This window comes from Saccostrea cucullata, unplaced genomic scaffold, assembly GCF_032062105.1.
Source record: "Saccostrea cucullata isolate Sc308-1 unplaced genomic scaffold, CSIRO_AGI_Scuc_v1 ctg9564, whole genome shotgun sequence".
In the NCBI taxonomy this organism is placed as follows: Eukaryota; Metazoa; Mollusca; class Bivalvia; order Ostreida; family Ostreidae; genus Saccostrea; species Saccostrea cuccullata.
In genome coordinates this window covers 4061-25385 of record NW_026925302.1, presented here as the reverse complement: position 1 = coordinate 25385, position 21325 = coordinate 4061, and the positions used below count along the sequence as shown (strand labels likewise).

Genomic DNA, 21325 nt, shown 5'->3' with positions numbered 1-21325 from the left:
TTATCAATTTTTTTTAATAGCTTGTCTCGATTTACAAATTTTTCTTGCATAGGGGATTCTCTTGAAAATTGAATCAACTGGGAGACAATATTCAGGGAATTAGGGTAGAATAAGCAAGGGAAGGTCGTCAATAAAAAAAAGTTGCCATTACATTTGTATCAACGTTTTGTTGGGTTACCTATCTCCCTTTTTTCGAGAAAATATCCATATAAGAAAAAGATTTGTCAGACTATCTAATATATATCACCTTACCTGGTGTCATAGTAAATATTTCTCTCTTTTGTTGTGACTAAAAAAAGGGAAAAAACACTAATATTAAAAGCATGCTTCATCTACAAAAAGCACAATTATTTACAAAAAAAGTCATTCAATTATATAATCATTTTTTGTTTATTCTCACTATAGTCGATGACTTACAAAAATTATTGAGTTTTTTCTGCTAACTATAAATAATAGACATATTCTTGAATTAGCACATACATTAAAAATAAAGCTTTGATCTATTTTGATACCTGTTGAAATATATGGATATCAAACGTCACTAGCATTAAATGATTTATAAATAGAACCTTATACCATTTCAAGATTTTATTACTGAGGAATGTCCTTATTTTCAAAATGACTTTAATTTAAAATTGCCTCGTAGCTTTGAGAATTTGCGATTAGAACTTTAAAGCGTATTGCTTTTTAACTTTCTATTTGACACGACGCAACAACTCATAAAAATGTCATAAATTCTTTGGCCCAGCATGAAATAGCTAAAACAAAAGTACGTTACAAAGTCAAGTATCGGGATTTTACTATCCACTATAAATTAAATCCGTTAAAAGTTATGTTAGGACTTTCAATTGAAAGATTGTATTAGGTTTTCTAGTGCCATATTTTATGCAATGTTTCATAGGTGTTTAGATATTTTTTTTAAAACGGTTGTTGCATTACATTATTTGTTTCGAAGAGAGAAGGAGAGACAGTCACAAAGACTGAACCTTCCCCTGATTTCAACTGAGATGAAAATTCTTTTTTTTTAAACTTGCACTAATATCAACATATAAAAAAAAACCCCGAAGACTTCCTTTATTTCGAAAGATTGACATATAATTATAGGACAATCAAGTAAAAGCGAAAATCGAAAGATTTCACAATGCTTAAATCTATAGCTCTTTGGTTTGTTTGTCCGAATTTTATTATCCAGAAAGCTACATTTCTGCACAGTTGAGAAGAAGATTTTTAGAATTAAGATACCATTTCATTTTTATGTTTTTAATAATTTCCCTTCAAAAGAGAGCTTCTTCAACAAACTTTATTCTCCTTTACCCATAAAGATTGCATTGTGGTAAGATTATTTGAAATTGCCTCATTGGTACTTGAGAAGACGATAAACTAATGAAAAGATTATGACGAAGACATTGTATTAAATTGAGTTAAAGACAGAGTGTGCATAAACTTTGCTAAATTTACTGATGATTCAAACCCCCTTGTTCTGACCTCCATACATGCTCCATGTTGAGGTTGTATATACTGAAATATGTTACCTTTGAAAGTGTTCTCGTTTTCTTGATGAAAATAAGCAGTTAAACAATTAACATCATTATATTGAGCAAGTAGTCTTCTACTGATTTTTTTTTCATTTCATGGCCCCAGCACTAGTGACTTTGACCCAAGAGAGGTCTAAGTCCAGAACATATATTGAAAAATACTTTTAAATAAAACTTTGGACATCTTTATTTGTGGACATGTATCATGCAAGTTGTTCATATGCTTACAATGATGACTTTAACCTTTACCAAAGTATTTAGTTTGATACATCCTTAGTCCCTATTCCTCTACAAAACCATGTCGCTGTAACCAGGAATTATCCTGGACGGAGGGAGGGGGTGCTACGTTGGTCATATACATGTTTTTACACCAAGCAACTACTAGACAAGACAAGCAGCACGAGTGTATTTCTGATTATAGAGTCTTCGACGGTAAAGTTTTGTCACCAGTTCCTTTTGGTTAATTTTAATTGGCCATAGCCAGTGGAACACATAAATGTAATACTCAGGTGACCGTTTAAGCCCATGGGACTTTGGTTTGATAGATTTTTATAAATGCTCACCTGTACATTGGCGTTGGCAGCTTTAAACTTTGAAACATCGAAACTCCCAACACTTTCACGCTGAAAAATATAAAAAATGAAAACTATTACATGTGTAGGGTGGGATAAAAAGTAATATAAAATAGTAATATTACTTACATTCAAACATTTTATTTCAACAATATTTAAAAATATACATTTCAAAACCTTTTTCGTAGGAATTAAAAGCACATATAATTTTTTGATGGATTTTATGAAATATTTAATCTGAAGAGGGTAGCCGTTCATGGTACCAAGCATAAAGAAGCAATAGCGAGCGGACAAGCAAGGCGATCGCCCCCTCAGTCTCATAATGCTGTCCTCTTATTCTCGCTCCCCTGCTTTGTTGCCCTGTCATTGGCATTAAACTTCATTCTCTCGCTTTGAGAGACAACCAGTGAGAATATATTCATGTAATGTAATCATATAACAAACTTCAGGAAATATCTGATAGTTTTACAAATTACCATCTAAATTGTTTACCATATACATACTCTTGTACCCCATAACATAAAAGTTCGTGAAGCTCTGAAACACCTCCCTAAAAGCCAAAATACCTCAACAACAACTTCCAACATGGTGGCTTTAAAGAGTTGTGCAACTTAACCCATATATAACCAGTAGATGAAACATAGGAAATTAGTAAAAAGAAATTGACAACATACAGAATTTAGTCTACATCATTGTGGCTGAGACCTACCGAACTGGAATTTGACTGGCAATTCCTCGCACCTGCCATTTCCTGGAAGAAATGCTATGTTTATCCAGAGACTTACAGACTTATCAAGCGTTATAGAGTCGCGCAGTTAATTGTATAGATATTGATTTCTCTTCACTTAAGTTTTAGTCGATGCTACAACTAGGGACTAATTTTCCATAATTATCACCACCCAGTTTCACATTACATTAATAGATTGATGTCCAAAATTGATTAAACTGAGGCGCCATTTTAACAGGAATTGATTTATAAAAACTGACCTGTGATTTACCTTTCGTGTTTTTGTTACATTTCTATAACTAGATGCTGTCATGAGACAGTAATACCCGCACTAAGGTGTTTGCCTCTAAATACACAATCCTACGGGCGGTTTACCAAGGAAAAAGTCAAAATAATTCTATATAATTCAGGCACGTAGCATCGTTTTTGAAAGTGGGGGGGGGGGCAACCTGAGAAAATTTTTTTTACTAACCTAAAAAAATTAACAAGGAAAAAAAATGAAATGGGGGGTGGGGGTGGGGGGTGGGGGTGGTGGCCCCTTTTTTTTCAAGGCAAAATTACTTTCACTTCCAATTTTTCCCATATTTCCTTGCAATGTATATACTGTGGTTAAAAGTGGGGGGAGGGGGCAACCATCTTTTTAATGGACATTTTCTTATAGTACAGGTAATGTTGGGAAAAAGGGGAGCAGCCCCCCCCCCCCAAGCCCCCCCCCCCCGGTTGCTACGTGCCTGTAATTTACATATGTATTCATAAAATTGGGTATGAAATTATCCCTGTGACCTATAACTCAGAACCTCTTATATTTATTTTACATGCTTAATTCATTATATACCAGTTTGAATTCTATTAATAATGTAAATTAGATTTTGATAAATGTTTTGCTCATATTAGGACCTTTTTAAATTTACTAATCCCCCCCCCATTCTCGACACCACAATCACACAGTACATACTTTTGGGAATAGGCTAGATGGAACAGTTTTGTTAAAACAGTGTTTGTTATGAATTAATTAAAAATTTGTTCTTGACATGTAAATTCTACATCACATCACGTTGCGTCACCCATTATCATATTTTTAGATTAAACTCCATTCGGTACACACTCGGCCGATTCCCACTTCATCTGATAAGGTGACGGAATCGACGGCACGGAGGTTTTCCGAATGGAATATCATTATAACATGCTGCAGAATGGTGTGCTTTGGATTAATTCATTTTGTGTTATAATTGGATTTATATTTCATGAAGTTTACAGGACCTATGGAGGTCGGTAAGTACAAGTTTAAGTATAGTGGGGGTAAAATAAACCCAAACGATTAGGTTAAAGTTCAAAAAGGGTCAAAGATCATGGCATGCCACACTAGACGAATTTCATATTGTGAAGTTATCTCCCCTTGTCGATGTGACATTCAGTTACTGCCAATACTGGTGCGGATCCAGAATTTTTTTCGGGAGTAGGGAGGGTTCACATCTCAGTCAAAATATTCATGCCTAAGAATTTCCTGACAAGCAGGAGAAAAAAATCATACACTGAAAACAAATAAACAAAAAAAAAACCCCAATGTTTTCTTAGTTAGGGGGAGGATGTCCAAAATCATTTTTTATTTGCTTCAGTATATAGTCTTGTTTAAATAACAAAGGAAATTCCAGGGGGGGGGGGGGTTCCAATCTCCCTACCCACTCCCTATCCCTGAAATAACAATCTATTTTGTGATTCCAATTAAATAGTATATTTTTTTCCATTTGACTAATTATGTACATATTTTGTTTCTTGTGTTTATATTATGTCTGTATATTTGTCTGCAGAAAATTATAACCTTGCCCAAAAGTTTTTCAGTGGATGGGCTATACAATTGGCTTCCACATTTTATAGGTTTATTTCTTGTGACAATTAAGACCTTTTATTTGGGTACCATTAATTTTTACCTCTGATCACTTGACCTAGAATACACATTTTTACAGAAAAATACCCAACTTTAAACTTGGCCTAAATTTTGATCAGTAGGTGCTAGGGCTTTCATGCTTAACATGTGTATTCATTGTCAACTGTCAACAGGTATAAATATGTTTGACCTTGACCGTAGAGTTTGAACCACTTAAAAAATTAACCTTGGCAATTAACTTTTGAAGAGGAAGTACTAGGGATTACTTATTTCACATGTGCATTCCTTGTGATACCAACAATTGACCTTGACCTTTGAGTTTGACATATATTTGAGAAACTTCAACCTTCGCCATAGGCTACCAGACAGGGACATCAGTGTTTCACAAACACATCTTGTCTTCATTATTATTTGGTGGTGTCTCCATATGACGGAAAAATTCCAATGAGATATGTATTCACAACAAACAAACAAATTACTAAAGAAAATATAAAACATGAATATGTTGGTCATGCATATCTCTGCATGAAAAAAAACCCAGCTTTTCAAGTACTGCAACCATATTGTAACCCTTTCAAAACACTCATTTGAGCTTTTCTGGTTTCCTTGTCATATAACGTCTGTTGTGACATGTTGTCCATCTGTTTGTCTGAAAACTTTTTACATTTTTAACTTTTCTAGAACCACTGGTCCAATTTTACCCATGCAATTCATATAGAAATATGTACATTTGTATGTCAGACTGTTCTTCTGTCTGAATAAAATTAACCTTGGTTATCACGGTCATATCTACTGAATGAGAAGAGACAAGGCATTCATATTAAACTTATGTACTAGTATTTACCTGTGAGAATGGCATGGTTTTTTTTTTTTTTTTACATATGACCTAGAAGTTTGACCTACTTGCAAAAAAATTAAATTGTTATAAATTTATCATTTTGAAAGAGAAAAGTTAGGGCATTCATATTATAATGCATGTATATTATTACCTGTGATAAGATCTTTCCAAATGAATCATGACTTTTACTCTGTGACCTTGACCTTGAAGCCTAACCTACTTTTCAAAAATGTTGCATTTGCTTATAACTTTTGATTGAGATGAGATATGACTCTCACATTTGACATTTGTACATTAATTACTCATAAAAATTCAAGATGTTTCCCAGCTTGCAATGTTTTTTTACTCTTTAACGTTAATGTTTTACATAATTTTCAAGATATTTAATTCTCCTAAAAGATAATTAGGCTTCTGAGTAACATTAAGGAGGACCTCAGGAAAGACAGGACTTTTTGCACAAAAAATGTAATTTTCCACCCCCATTTGACCTCCCAGGGCAATATCAAAATTCCAAAACCTTGCTGCACATCTACATGACACTACCAACCATCTCCCTAAAGATGATTAGGCTACTGTGTAAAATGTAAGAGAATTTCAGGGAATTAAGACGGGGCTTTTTGCATAAAAAACGTCATTTTTTTACCCCTATTTGACCACCCGGGGCAAAATCAAAATTCCAAAACCTTACTGCACATGTACATGAAACCACCAACCATCTCCCAAAAGATGATTAGCCTACTGTGTAAAATGTAAGAGGAGTTCAGGGAAGACGGGGTTTTTTGCATAAAAAACGTCATTTTTCGACCCCCATTTGACCCCCCGGGGCAATATCAAAATTCCAAAACCTTACTGCACATCTACATGACACCACCAACCATCTCCCAAAAGATGATTAGCCTACTGTGTAAAATGTAAGAGGAGTTCAGGGAAGACGGGGCTTTTTGCATAAAAAACGTCATTTTTCAACCCCCATTTGACCCCCCGGGGCAAAATCAAAATTCCGAAACCTTACTGCACATCTACATGACACAACCAACCATCTCCCAAAAGATGATTAGCCTACTGTGTAAAATGTAAGAGGAGTTCAGGGAAGACGGGGCTTTTTGCATAAAAAACGTCATTTTTCGACCCCCATTTCACCCCCCGGGGCAATATCAAAATTCCAAAACCTTACTGCACATCTACATGACACCACCAACCATCTCCCAAAAGATGATTAGCCTACTGTGTAAAATGTAAGAGGAGTTCAGGGAAGACGGGGCTTTTTGCATAAAAAACGTCATTTTTCGACCCCCATTTGACCCCCCCGGGGCAATATCAAAATTCCAAAACCTTACTGCACATCTACATGACACCACCAACCATCTCCCAAAAGATGATTAGCCTACTGTGTAAAATGTAAGAGGAGTTCAGGGAAGACGGGGCTTTTTGCATAAAAAACGTCATTTTTCGACCCCCATTTGACCCCCGGGGCATATCAAAATTCCAAAACCTTACTGCACATCTACATGACACCACCAACCATCTCCCAAAAGATGATTAGCCTACTGTGTAAAATGTAAGAGGAGTTCAGGGAAGACGGGGCTTTTTGCATAAAAAACGTCATTTTTAAACTTACCATTTGACCCCCCGGGGCAATATCAAAATTCCAAAACCTTACTGCACATCTACATGACACCACCAACCATCTCCCAAAAGATGATTAGCCTACTGTGTAAAATGTAAGAGGAGTTTAGGGAAGAAAAGTGTGACAGACGGACGGACGGACGGACATGAGTAACAACAATATACCCGAACTTTCTTTAGAAAGTGCGGGTATAATTACTCAGATTAAACATTCTCGAAAACCAGAACAAGAGACCCAAAAGTACAAGAAATTTATTTGACATAAATACAAACTAACTAGATGCTGTCATGAGACAGTAATACCCGCACTAAGGTGTTTGCCTCTAAATACACGCTCCTACATATTGGGCGGCTTTCCAAAGAAATAGTCAAAATAATTCTATAATTTACATGTATTCATCAAATTGAGTATGAAATTCTCAGACCCTGTGACCTATAACTCAGAACCTCTTATATTTATTTTATACATGTTTAATTCATTATATACCAGTCTGAATTTTATTAATGATGTAAATTCATGCACGGATCTGTCGGGGGGGGGGGGGGGGGGGGGGGGGGGGGGTCAGGACCCGACCCCCCCTGGAATTTACAAGGTTAAAAAATGTATATACTAAAACAAGGAAAAAGTTACAATGGACCCCCCTTGGAAAATGCAGATCCCCCGTGGTAAACACGAATATGTGTAAAATAAGTATGAAAAGTTAAACATTTGCGGCAATAGAAGTCACCACTACTCCCACCCTACCCCCCACGATATAGGTTTTTGACGTTTGGGTGAGATTTACTTTAGGGGGTTTTTTTTATTGTCAATTTCTGGGATAGGATTTTTTTTTGACTGAGGTGGACCCCCCCCCCCCACCCGGAAAAAATTTCTGGATCCACGTCTGAAATTAGATTTTGATATATGTTTTGCTCATAATAGGACCTTTTTAAATTTACTAACCCCCCCCCCCCCCCCCCCCTCGACACCACAATCCCACAGCACATACTTTTTGGAATAGGCTAGATGGAAAAGGTTTGTTAAAATTTAATATCGTTTGTTATGAATTAATTTAAAATTTGTTCTTGTACTATACATGTGAACATGTAAATTTCTACATCACATCACGTTGCGTCACCCATTATCATATTTATAGATTAAACACCATTTGGCACACCTCGGCCGATTCCCACTTCATCTGATAAGGTGATGGAATCGACGAAGGTTCGCCAAAATGGCACATGGCTGCAGTCTGGTGTGCATTGGATTAATTCATTTTGAGTTATAATTGGATTTATATTTCATGAAGTTGAGACACAGGGAGTCGGTAAGTAGAAGTTTTAGTATAGTGGGGGGTAAAATACACCCAAACTATTAGGTTAAAGTTTAAAAAGGGTGAAAGATCATCGCATGCCACACTAGACGAATTTCATATTGTGAAGTTATCTCCCGTTGTCGATGTGACATTCAGTTACTGCCAATACTGGTGCGGATCCAGAATTTTTTTCGGGAGTAGGGAGGGGGGTTCACATCTCAGTCAAAAAATTCCAGCCCAGAATTTCGTGACAAGCAGGAGAAAAAAAATGAAAACAAATAAACAAATAAAAAAACAATGATAGTGAGGTCAATGTTTTCTAAGTTTATAGGGAGAGGATGTCAAGAGTCATTTTTTACTTGCTACAGTATATAGTCTTGTTTAAATAACAAAGCAAATGCCAGATGGGGGGGGGGATTGGGGGGTTCCAAAAATACAACCCCCATACTGTCCCTGAAATAACAATGTATTTTGTTATTCCAGTTAAATAGTATATTTTTTTCCATTTGACTAATTATTATACATATTTTGTTTCTTGTGTTTATAGTATGTCTGTCTATAAGTCTGCAGAAATTAAATCCTAGCTAGCTTGCCCATAAGTTTTAAGTGGGATGGGCTATACAAATAGCTTCCACATTTTATAGGTTTATTTCTTGTGACAATTTAATAAGACCTTTTATTTGGGTACCATTAATTTTTACCTCTGATCGCTTGACATGGGATACACATTTTTACAAGAAAAATACCAAACTTTAAACTCTGCCTAAATTTTGATCAGTAGGTGCTAGGGCTTTCATACTTATCATGACATATTGTATTCATTGTGAACTGTCAACAGGTATAAATATGTTTGACCTTGACCCTAGAGTTTGAACCACTTAAACAAAAAAATTAACCTTGGCAATTAACTTTTGAACAGGAATTACTAGGGATTTCTTTATTTCACATGTGCATTCCTTGTGACAAGACTTTCTTCTGATACTAACAATTTGAACCCTTTGACCTTGACCTTTGATTTTGACATCTATTTGAGAAACTTCAACCTTCGCCATAGGCTTCCATACTGGGAAATCAGTGTTTCACAAACACATCTTATCTTCATTATTATTTGGTGGTGTCTCCATATGAGGGAAGATGTATTCACAACAAACAAACAAATCACTAAAGAAAATATAAAACATGAATATGTTGGTCATGCGTATCTCTGCAGGAAAAAAAACAGCTTTTCAAATACTCCAACCATATTGTAACCCTTTCAAAACACTCATTTGAGCTTTTTTGGTTTCCTTAGCATATAATGTCTGTCGTGACGTGTTGTCCATCTGTTTGTCTGAAAACTTTTTACATTTTTAACTTCTCTAGAACCATTGGGCCAATTTTACCCAATTCATATAGAAATATGTACATTTGTATGTCAGACTCAGTCCATCTGTCTCAATAAATTTAACCTTGGTTATCACGGTCATATCTACTGAATGAGAAGAGACATTCATATTAAACTTATGTATTAGTATATTTACCTGTGAGAATGGCATGGTTTTTTTTTTTTTTACATGTGACCTAGAAGTTTGACCAACTTGCAAAAAAATTAAATTGTTATAAATTCATCATTTTGAAAGAGAAAAGTTAGGGCATTCATATCATAATGCATGTATATTATTACCTGTGATAAGACCTTTCCAAATAAATCATGACTTTTACACTGTGACCTTGACCTTGAAGCGATCAAGCCTAACCTACTTTTCAAAAATGTTGCATTTGCTTATAACTTTTGATTGAGATGAGATATGACTCTCACATTTGACATGTACATAAATTACTCATAAGAATTCAAGGTGTTTCCCAGCATGCGATGTTTTTTTTATGCGCCCGAATTTTTTCGGGGCCCTTATTGTTTTTGTCCTGTCAGTTTGTCTGTTTGTCTGTTTATCTGTTTGTCTGTTGTCAACTTTAACCTTGGCCAAAACTTTTGAACCGTAAGAGATAGAGACTTCATATTTGGTATGCATACTCCTCTAATAAAGTTCTTTCAAATGACATCAAGGTCAATGACCTTGTGATGTTGACTGTGACCTATATGCTAAAAATAGGTTTTTCAACTGTTTGTCATAACTTTTGAACCATAAGAAATAGAGACTTCATAATTAGTATGCATACTCCTCTAATAAAGTTCTTTCAAATGACATCAGGGTCAATGACCTTGTGACCTTGACTGTGACCTATATGCTAAAAATAGTTTTTTCAACTGTTTGTTATAACTTTTGAACCATAGGAGATAGGGACTTCATATTTGGTATGCATACTCCACTAAAAAGGTTCTTTCAAACAACACCAAGGTCAATGACCATGTGACCTTGACTGTGACCTTTATACTTAAAATAGCTTTTTCCACTTTTTGCCATAACCTTTGAACCATAGAAGATAGGGACTTCATATTTGGTATGCATACTGCACTAATTAAGTTCCTTGAAATGACATCAAGGTCAATGACCTTGTGACCTTGACTGTGACCTATATGCTAAAAATAGCTTTTTCCACTTTTTGCCATAACTTTTGAACCATAAGAGATAAGGACTTCATATTTAGTATGCATACTCCACTAATAAAGTTCTTTCAAACAACACCAAGGTCAATGACCATGTGACCTTGACTGTGACCTTTATACTTAAAATAGCTTTTTCCACTTTTTGCCATAACCTTTGAACCATAGAAGATAGGGACTTCATATTTAGTATGCATACTGCACTAATTAAGTTCCTTCAAATGACATCAAGGTCAATGACCTTGTGACCTTGACTGTGAACTATATGCTAAAAATAGCTTTTTTCGATCTTTGTTGACGCCGGGCGCATAGTGTTTCACAAACACATCTTGTTACACCTTGACGTTGATGTTTTACATAATTTTCAAAATATTTAACTCTCCTAAAAGATGATTAGGCTTCTGAGTAACATTAAGGAAGACTTCAAGGAAGACAGGGCTTTTTGCACAAAAAACGTCATTTTTCAACCCACATTTGACCCCCCGGGGCAAAATCTAAATTCCAAAACCTTACTGCACATCTACATGACCCCACCAACCATCTCCCAAAAGATGATTAGGCTGCTGAGTAAAATGTAAGAGGAGTTCAGGGAAAACAGGGCTCTTTGTATGAAAAACGTTATTTTTCGACCCCCATTTGATCCCCTGGGGCAAAATCTTAATTCCAAAACCTTACTGCACATGTACATGACACCACCAACCATCTCCCAAAAGGTGATTAGGCTGCTGAGTAAAATGTAGAAGGAGTTCAGGGAAGACGGGACTTTTTGCACAAAAAACGTCATTTTTTGACCCCCATTTGACCCCCCGGGGCAAAATCTAAATTCCAAAACCTTACTGCACATCTACATGTCACCACTAATCATCCCACAAAAGATGATTAGGCTGCTAAGTAAAATATAAGAGGAGTTCAGGGTATATGGGGCTTTTTACATAAAAAACCTCATTTTTCGACCCCCTTGTGACCCCCCGGGGCAAAATTAAAATTCCGAAACCTTACTGCACATCTACATGACACCACCAACCATCCCCCAAAAGGTGATTTGGCTGCTGAGTAAAATGTAGAAGGAGTTCAGGGAAGACGGGACTTTTTGCACAAAAAACGTCATTTTTCGACCCCAATTTGACCCCCCGGGGCAAAATCAAAATTCTGAAACCTTACTGCACATCTACATGACACCACTAATCATCCAACAAAAGATGATTAGGCTGCTAAGTAAAATGTAAGAGGAGTTCAGGGAAGATAGGGCTTTTTGCATAAAAAACGTCATTTTTCGACCCCTATTTGACCCCCCGGGGCAAAATTAAAATTCCGAAACCTTACTGCACATCTACATGACACCACCAACCATCCCCCAAAAGGTGATTTGGCTGCTGAGTAAAATGTAGAAGGAGTTCAGGGAAGATGGGACTTTTTGCACAAAAAACGTCATTTTTCGACCCCCATTTGACCCCCCGGGCAAAATCTAAATTCCAAAACCCTACTGCACATCTACATGTCACCACTAATCATCCCACAAAAGATGATTAGGCTGCTAAGTAAAATGTAAGAGGAGTTCAGGGTATATGGGGCTTTTTACATAAAAAACATCATTTTTTGACCCCCATTTGACCCCCCGGGGTAAAATTAAAATTCCGAAACCTTACTGCACATCTACATGACACCACCAACCATCCCCCAAAAGGTGATTTGGCTGCTGAGTAAAATGTAGAAGGAGTTCAGGGAAGACGGGACTTTTTGCACAAAAAACGTCATTTTTCGACCCCCATTTGACCCCCCGGGGCAAAATCAAAATTCTGAAACCTTACTGCACATCTACATGACACCACTAATCATCCAACAAAAGATGATTAGGCTGCTAAGTAAAATGTAAGAGGAGTTCAGGGAAGATAGGGCTTTTTGCATAAAAAACGTCATTTTTCGACCCCCATTTGACCCCCCGGGGCAAAATCAAAATTCCGAAACCTTACTGCACATCTACATGACACCACCAATCATCCCCCAAAAGGTGATTAGGCTGCTGAGTAAAATGTAGAAGGAGTTCAGGGAAGACGGGACTTTTTGCACAAAAAACGTCATTTTTCGACCCCCATTTGACCCCCCGGGGCAAAATCAAAATTCCGAAACCTTACTGCACATCTACATGACACCACCAACCATCTCTTAAAAGATGATTAAGCTACTTTGTAAAATGTAGGAGGAGTTCAGGGAAGAAAAGTGTGACAGACGGACGGACGGACGGACGGACGGACGGACGGACATGAGTAACAACAATATACCCGAACTTTCTTTAGAAAGTGCGGGTATAAAAAGGTAACTTAAACCTGAATAGGAAGCTTTCTTCTCCCGCGCCAAAAATACTCATTGGCAATTGAAAATTGCTAATTAGTGAAATACACCTGCACTAAAACACGAGCAAAGAACTGAAGAAAATAAATATTAAAGTGTTGGTCAAGACAAATACATAGAAAGTACAGTTTGAGCTTTATTGTGCCCTAAAAATTTAATGTTCTTAAAAAATTATGAAATTAGCTTTAACAAAAGTTGAGTAGATGCATATAATAAATCATTAGAGAATATGGCATGAAGTAGGACCGCTCTGGAAATATGACGTCATTAATTTCGTACATTTCTAAGTTTAATGCAGCCACCGTCGCCCAGTTCAATTTTTTGATATATTATGTAAACTGCTTTGAAAAATCACATATCTCAAAATCTTTGTGGGCGACGGTGGCTGAGTATGTTTTCTTAAAGAAAATTCCATTGAAAATTGATGTCTTCTGCAACTTTTTAAGAAAATACGGGAAGTGCACAAGTTAATGACGTCACAATTAGCATTTAGGAGGACATACAAGAAAAACAATTTGTATATTCTTACTGCACGGAGTTCCAATGAATCAGAAAGAATAAATTTTAATTTGTTATTTCACTTTAATATTTTAGAAAAATACAGGGCTTAATTTGTATTGAAAATGTACCTTCTTCTTTTTCGTCGGATTGATAAGATGACTGATAGGGATCGATGCACTTAGCAAAAATATTTTCTCAAACTCTGGTCTTTTTAACAGCCCCATCCCTAGATACGAATTACTGACCTTTGTATCCGGAGAATATTAAATTGAATTTTCAGTAGATGGCCATCTACAGTTGTATACTATTTTATGAATTTTGAAATTACGATTTTTGCCCTGTTTTTAAGGCGGAACCTCGGTCCTGATACAGAAATTTTGAAAAACACAATAGCAGATGGCCTTATGCTTCTCCACACCAGGAATTTTCAATTATCTTCAAGCTGTGCAGAAGATTTTTAAAGGTAAATGTTTTTCAGGTTCTGAAACTTTTGGTCCTGTCCATTAAGCAGAACCAGTGCCCTCAAGGTAATAAAAATATATTTCTACTTGAGAGTCTCATCGTTTTCCTTACATACATTCGGGTTGAGTTTAAGATGCTATAAGTGCAGATTTTTGACAATTTAGCTACATGTATTTTAGCATTTTTTTTTGCCCAATCCCTGGGGTCTCATATAAAAATGGGGGAGGGCTCCTCAATTATGTGACATTGGTCAGCGACATCAAATATGAATTATTATCATATTTTATAAAAAAAACATTTTAAGTGTTTGTTTACCTCCCGTTAAAATAGACTATAAATTAAAACGCTTCTGGTGTAAATGACACGAAAAATGTCAATTTGGTATTGACTTAGTAAACCCCACTCAGTGAAAAGAAATAAATCGAGTATAAGAGTTCGATTCCTGGTCTTCTTTTCTAGATGTTAAGAATGTCATTAACTAGAGTAAATAGACAAATCTTGAATATGTCTGTTTGAAAATCGGCCATATATTCAGTGACATTCTAACCAAAATTGACAATACACGGTGTTAAAATGACTCTCACCCCTACTTGTATGATTTTAAGAGTGTGACGCTCTTATATATAGGTAACAATACAATCATGTATTAATGCTTCCCAACGATCATATTCAAATTCAGTAGTTATAATTTTTAGAACCCTGGTCCGGATTTGTTAGTTCCAGGTACGGACCAGGGTTTTATTGGATACCATGGTTCAAGGCTCTCCATTTTAATGTATTTACAACTGTCATTTTGACAGAAATCAAGATTTTTCTTTGATTTTTAATGTGTATTAAATAGAAAACAAGTAACCTGTCTTTTACAATCCAAATAAAAGATTATATGCTCAAAATAATTTCTGTTTTGCCGTTGGGAGCCGTATTGTTAAAATATTAGTTATCTGTGGATTTGATAAAATAGAATGTTTTAAGTTTTGTGTGAGATATTGGTGTGTGAATCACACAGACGTGTCACGTAGGCATATTTCATGAAACGCGCTAGCCTTGATGCGATAACGCGATGAAGATTGAGTGATGGTGCGATAACGCGAGGAAGATGATGCGATTACGAGATACAGAGATGACGCAAAAATTGACGATGGAGCTATACTCACTATCACTTCATCGAGCCATTACGGTATCGCCATCGCAATGTCGCTGCATGGCATCGATTCAATGGTATCGCACCTTCGTCGTCGCGCCATCGACCCAACAGTCGCGATGCTTGATTGTGCAATAGTAAACTATGTGGTCCTATCCGGAGTTCATGTGAGAGAAAGGTTTTAAACAGTCCTCGCAAAGAAATTAATTATAATTTTCACTTGCTAAATATGTTAATTGTTTGAAAAAAATTGCAACTGAGCACATAGACTGGTGTACATTTTGTTCTTTGTGATATTTCGTAACTGAATAAAGTTTAATATGATTTAAATTGAGAGTTAAATTATTATTTTTTACCAAAATATCTTTATACTCAGTATTTTTGTCCGGGGTAGAAAGCCTCCCCTTAGATATAAATCCATTTTTTAAAAAAAATGCCTTTTTCATTGTGACTTGCAGATTTTTTTCCTTTATTAACACTATCTTTCTAACGACCAAAACTTTTTCTTCTCTATATAAATCACTCATAAAAGAAAGAAAGCAAATCTTTAAACCAGAACAACTTATCACTGATTAAGAAAACCCACCCTTTAATACACATTGCTTAAAGTATTGATCAGCGAGTCAAACTGAATTCTTTGGAGATATTATTTTTAACAACAGATTAAACTTAAGATATTCAGGTGATGAATTCGATTTTCTCAACAACAAAAATCAACTCTTTGACGGAAAAATATCCATCATAGTAGAATAATCTTTCACTTGTCCAGGTAAAAGTTATAATTGATTATCATGTTGATTTCCAATAGGACATTGGTCACAAAGATTTGATTTTACATAAATGCTCGAATATAAATTCAATTTTTGTCCTTTTCGAAACAATGGAAATTGACTTTATTCCTAGCAGACAAAGGTAACTAATAAAAATACAGGTATAGTCCACTAATCGATATATTATTTCAAAGGTACACGATACCATGACCGATTCCTTCTGACTGATGAATCTATCCTGGAAAATCCGAAGACGCTCGGCCATGCCGAGGAATCTTTGCGTCAATAATTCATTAAGCAAATGTATCAAGACTGCTCTTTCCATATGTACGAATGCCAGGAACCTGTCAATATATTGGTATACTTAGAAACTGCATCAAAATTTAATAGATGTTCATAAACGCACCTTGGTAGTTTTACCTTTTCTCCATTTAGAGTAGAAGTTTTATTCAAGCGTCCATATTTTGACGGTAATTTTGGCGTTTTTATTCTATGGTACAGAGTAATTGTTGACATTTTTTTTTTCAGATCTATTTTATTTTTATACTCACACAGGGAAAATTTCACAATCAATTTGAATAGATTTACCTAGAATTTTGAAACACATCTTTAATCCCATTTAAGAATTTTGCAACTCGCGGTTTACCTAACTAGAGCTTTTCAAACCAATCCGTAACAATTCTATAAATGAAGACTTTCTAATGAATGTTGAATTCCCCCATGAGAGGAAAGGAACGTAAAACAATTTAATTAACGAAAACTAATGATTATTTATTAATTAAACGAAATGACCTTTTGAGAAACAAATGCAAGTAATTAAAGGTGAGCGCAAGATGTGTAAATTCTGTACTGTCAATAAGTAGTCCACAAAGGCAGGATAATCGGTGTTATTGCGCCATACGAGCTTTTCAAAAATTATTTCTACGTAAACTTTATGAAATACGCTTATGCCCCCCCTCCCCCCCCCCAAAAAAAAAATGAAAAAAAAAAACCAGACAAACAAACAAAAATAATATTATTGAATACTTAGAAAATGGAAATAAATAGATCGACTTCACTATATGGGTAGTTCAGAAGATGAGCATAGCCACACTGTATAAACTAAAATACATGTATTCCTGTCTTAGTATGATTTTTATGCCCCTTGATCGAAAGATCCCGAGGGTATATTGTTTTTTGTCCTGTCTGCCTGTTTGTATAGCTGTTTGTCTGTCTGTTGTCAACTTTAACCTTATCATAACTATATATATTGCGCTGTCAAGGTTAAGGCTTTAATATTTGACATAAGTGTTCATTATGACAAGACCTTTTCATTAGTACATTACAGAAATTTTTTATCTTGTGACCTCAATTGTGACCTTTGACCTACATTTGAAAAACTCCAGAATTGTGTTACCAACGGGGGCATAGTGTTCCACAAACACATCATGTTCTTTTTATATAGTGGTATGCATGCTTTTCAAGTACATGTAAATTCAAAATTTACAATATCATAGTCCATGCAAATAAAGTGACATTTCTGAAATATTTTATTGAAATGTGCTTAAGGCCTGCTAAAAAACATTTTACATGTATGTATGAAACAATGCACGGATATGAAAACTTCAAACTTGTGGCAAAGGAGATTCCAGTATTCAGTGAAACTTGGTTTACGCAATTTTGATTGACTCTAAATGAGTTTACCTATAAACAACTCATAAATAAAGTTTAATGTATTGAACTCTGCATTTGTTGACGTAAAACTACTTTTATCACATTCAGTTTGTTTAAGACTCATGTCTGAAGGAATGTGGGTGTTAAAATTGAAAAGATATTGTGAGAGTGCAAATTATTCATTTGCAGAACATTACTCGATAATTTAAACACATATATAAAAAAAATCGATCCGACAGAAATCAAAAATTTAGGAAATTAATCAATAAGGGAATTCGGCCTTATCTGTTAGCAATTAGAAATGACATAGAAGCATTTCCTCTTACGGTAATGTCATTCAGTAATAGTGGATAATACTTGACAGTTTTAATGTACGCGTATTTTCAAAACAAATAATGCAGGTTTGACATTCATAATGGTCATGTCTAAAAAGTCTAAATTATCTATTGTTTCGACTAAAAGCAATATTTTGTTTAATATATTGACATTTCATTACAGTAGTAAACACGACGACGAAACAACCGCCTATATTAATAATGAGTGTACATGTGTGTCCTTGCTAAATTCTTTAGATTCATCTACACATTATATATTTGGGGAAAAAAATGAGCATTGTAAACATATAATACGCATGGTAAAAGACTACAAAGTTCAGATAAACCCCAAAAAGCTGGAGGGGGAGATAAGGTCAAATTTTTGTGAATTATAAACAGAAATATTTATTTTAAAATAATTACGTTCAAGCTAATTATTTATTCAAATATGCAGATACTAGTATCGCAAATATATAGGATTTATTTTCTCTTGTTAACTTATAGGGCATCTGAGTGCAAGTTTAATACTATCGATGAAGTTCAGGAAAATTTTGAACTGCGAAATCATTTCCTAGGAATCGCATTTTATATCAATGTACGGACCTATCCTTCAAAGTTCCAAACACAGAAACTAAACAGTTTTTTGTGATTTTTAAGTCACACAAATTTCCACGTCAGAGTTCACAGAAAATTCCACTTAAAATCAAATCTTTGATCCTCTTACGTGAAAATATCAAAGATTTTATGTATTAAACACATTTCATGGAACTCACATGTTATACTTGTTAAGTCAATATTTAATTGTTTTGCATGGATTTCACTTTCCAGTTCCGCTGAGAAATCTTTTGACAATTTTTTACAGTTGAAAGAGTTACACGTAACTGATGGTTTTATTTGGAAAATCTGTTTTAGCAAGTTTTGCAAACTTTAAAAACCATTGTTTAAAATGTAAAATTGTCTTTGATGTCCCAATCCAAGCAACAAGGTCTCGTAACAGCATACATTGTATATTTCATATCGGAGCTGATTACCAATGTTTGGACCGTCGGAAAAAGGCCAGATACCCAGTAACTTACGACGTGTGAAAATATTTGATTTTTGGTCCTAAATGTCAAATAGGCTAGAGTCCTCTCGGGCCGTGTGTTGACTTTTATGTTTAAATCGTTCTACTTAATTTCCCCCACGTTTAGCATTGGTGGCTGGTTCTAAATTGTCTTTGAATTTTGGTCCAGATACGGCTGCTCCTGATTAATGTTTATTTACAGATTTTTAAAGGGTTCAGTACGTAGAAGCGAAGATAACGAGTTGCGTCTTTTTAATTTAATTAAGCACCGGGCGTGTTTGTTTATTGTTTGTACATATCTTCAGTGGGAACACCGACGTAGGTTTAATAAATATTAAAAAACAGGTGACTAGGTTCTTCACGTACGACATAATGGCGAATTATAAATGGTCACGGTTTATTGTTCTCGTTACTCGGGTAAATAAGATTACGGTATGCCAATAAATAATTTAGGCATTTAATAACCTATACACGCTTCCCTTAAAATGGAATATTTTGTTATTGAAAAGCCTGCCTTTGATAATTCTTAAGAACCTTTGGCTCATTTTAAAATAACATGGAACTTCATTTTTAATGTACACTCTCGAAAGAATAGAGTGGTCATTATATTGCCTTTAAGGGTTTTATTGCATGCATTTTATGAGTGTACAGGGAAATTCTTTCTTGATACAACAAGTTGCTTAGAGAATTAAAATGCCAGGGTCTCGTTTGTGCATAGATAAAACACAACAATGGTTTAGAGAAATAAAAAGAATTTTTAAAAATAAGAAATTGTCTGATGGGTAATAGCTTCCTTGGGCATGGATAAAGAGAATTTACATCGACCTCCGAATGACAAACTCTAGATATCAAAACCAGGCTCCTCAGATTAATTCAACAAGAATTTGTTCTCAATTTTTCCATTATTTGTTTTTAATTATCCTTTTTATTACACCTCTGAAGCTGTATTCAAAAGACTCTATAACCAAGAGAATAAAGTACATTAACATCCTGAAAATAAACCCAATTATATGTATTGACCCTACCAATATGATCAGAAAATTATGAGCCAACATATATCATATGCGTACTATGGGTTGGGATCTGGGTACCGTGGGTGGGAACATTTACTTACTTTTTCCGGAAGCTCCCACTCGTCCGGGTCCCTGTAGATGGTCTTCTGTCGGAGGAGGTCGTTGGGTCGGTACTGTTCCCGGAACCCCCTCTGAGCGTACGTCTCCGGTAGGTCCTCTACAGGGGGGTCGGGGAGTCGGGGTGGCAAGGAAGTTTTCTGTTTGCTATTATAGTCATTATATTGCTTTTCCTGATTATTATTCTGGAACGTTTTGGAGTCATTATTCCAAGAGGAATCCAAGTTTAGATCGTTCGTTAAGTCAACACTGTCGTCTTTTTTGACGATGAATTTTGTTTTGGCATTCCGAGGGGTGTTATTGTTCACTGGGGAGTCATTCCTTACCCTAAGGTTATTTTGTCCCTCACGCCCTGTCTCCCTCCTGGGTTCGTTCCGCTGTACGGTCCCCCCTTTTTCATGTTGATTCGTCGCCTCTGTGCTTCCACCTGAACCCATAACTCCACGAAAATTGTATTAATTATAACCTTCCCTAAAACACATAATTCCAAAAATATAAAAATTAATCAGAAATTTAATTAACGGCTCGGTCACATTTTCTCCTAATGGTGAACCACCGCAATTCACTTGGACACTGAACTATGCTGATTTAAATTAAGCCATATTAGAACATTCCGAAATGGCGCGCTGCCTATTCGTATACTTTACTTGGGTCTGAAGACTGCGTAACCTCTTGGCAATCTTACAGTTCATTGGTTCGCATTTTCTGTTTATAAATAGTTCCTCGGTTTCAATTACTCTCGTTGATTGAAGGTTATACAAATTGATATTAACTGATCGTCGATCAATATAAATACAGGGTATGACATCTATGAATCAATATTTAAATATTAAGCAACCGAGGTCTGATCGAAGAATACAATAAAACACTCTGGGATTAAGATCATCTCGTAAATCTATATTCTTTAGTCATGAAGAGGTGT

General features: G+C 35.4%; 1 long non-coding RNA gene across 1 annotated transcript; it reads right to left on the bottom strand.

Annotated features, from left to right (window-relative positions):
- Nucleotides 1-252: 252 nt before the first annotated feature.
- Nucleotides 253-20822, bottom strand: LOC134268568 (uncharacterized). The gene is made up of 3 exons (XR_009992390.1): nucleotides 20388-20822; nucleotides 2099-2158; nucleotides 253-289 (listed from the first exon to the last, which is right to left on the bottom strand). It is a non-coding gene; the product is annotated as an uncharacterized LOC134268568 (long non-coding RNA).
- Between the last annotated feature and the right edge of the window lie 503 nt (nucleotides 20823-21325).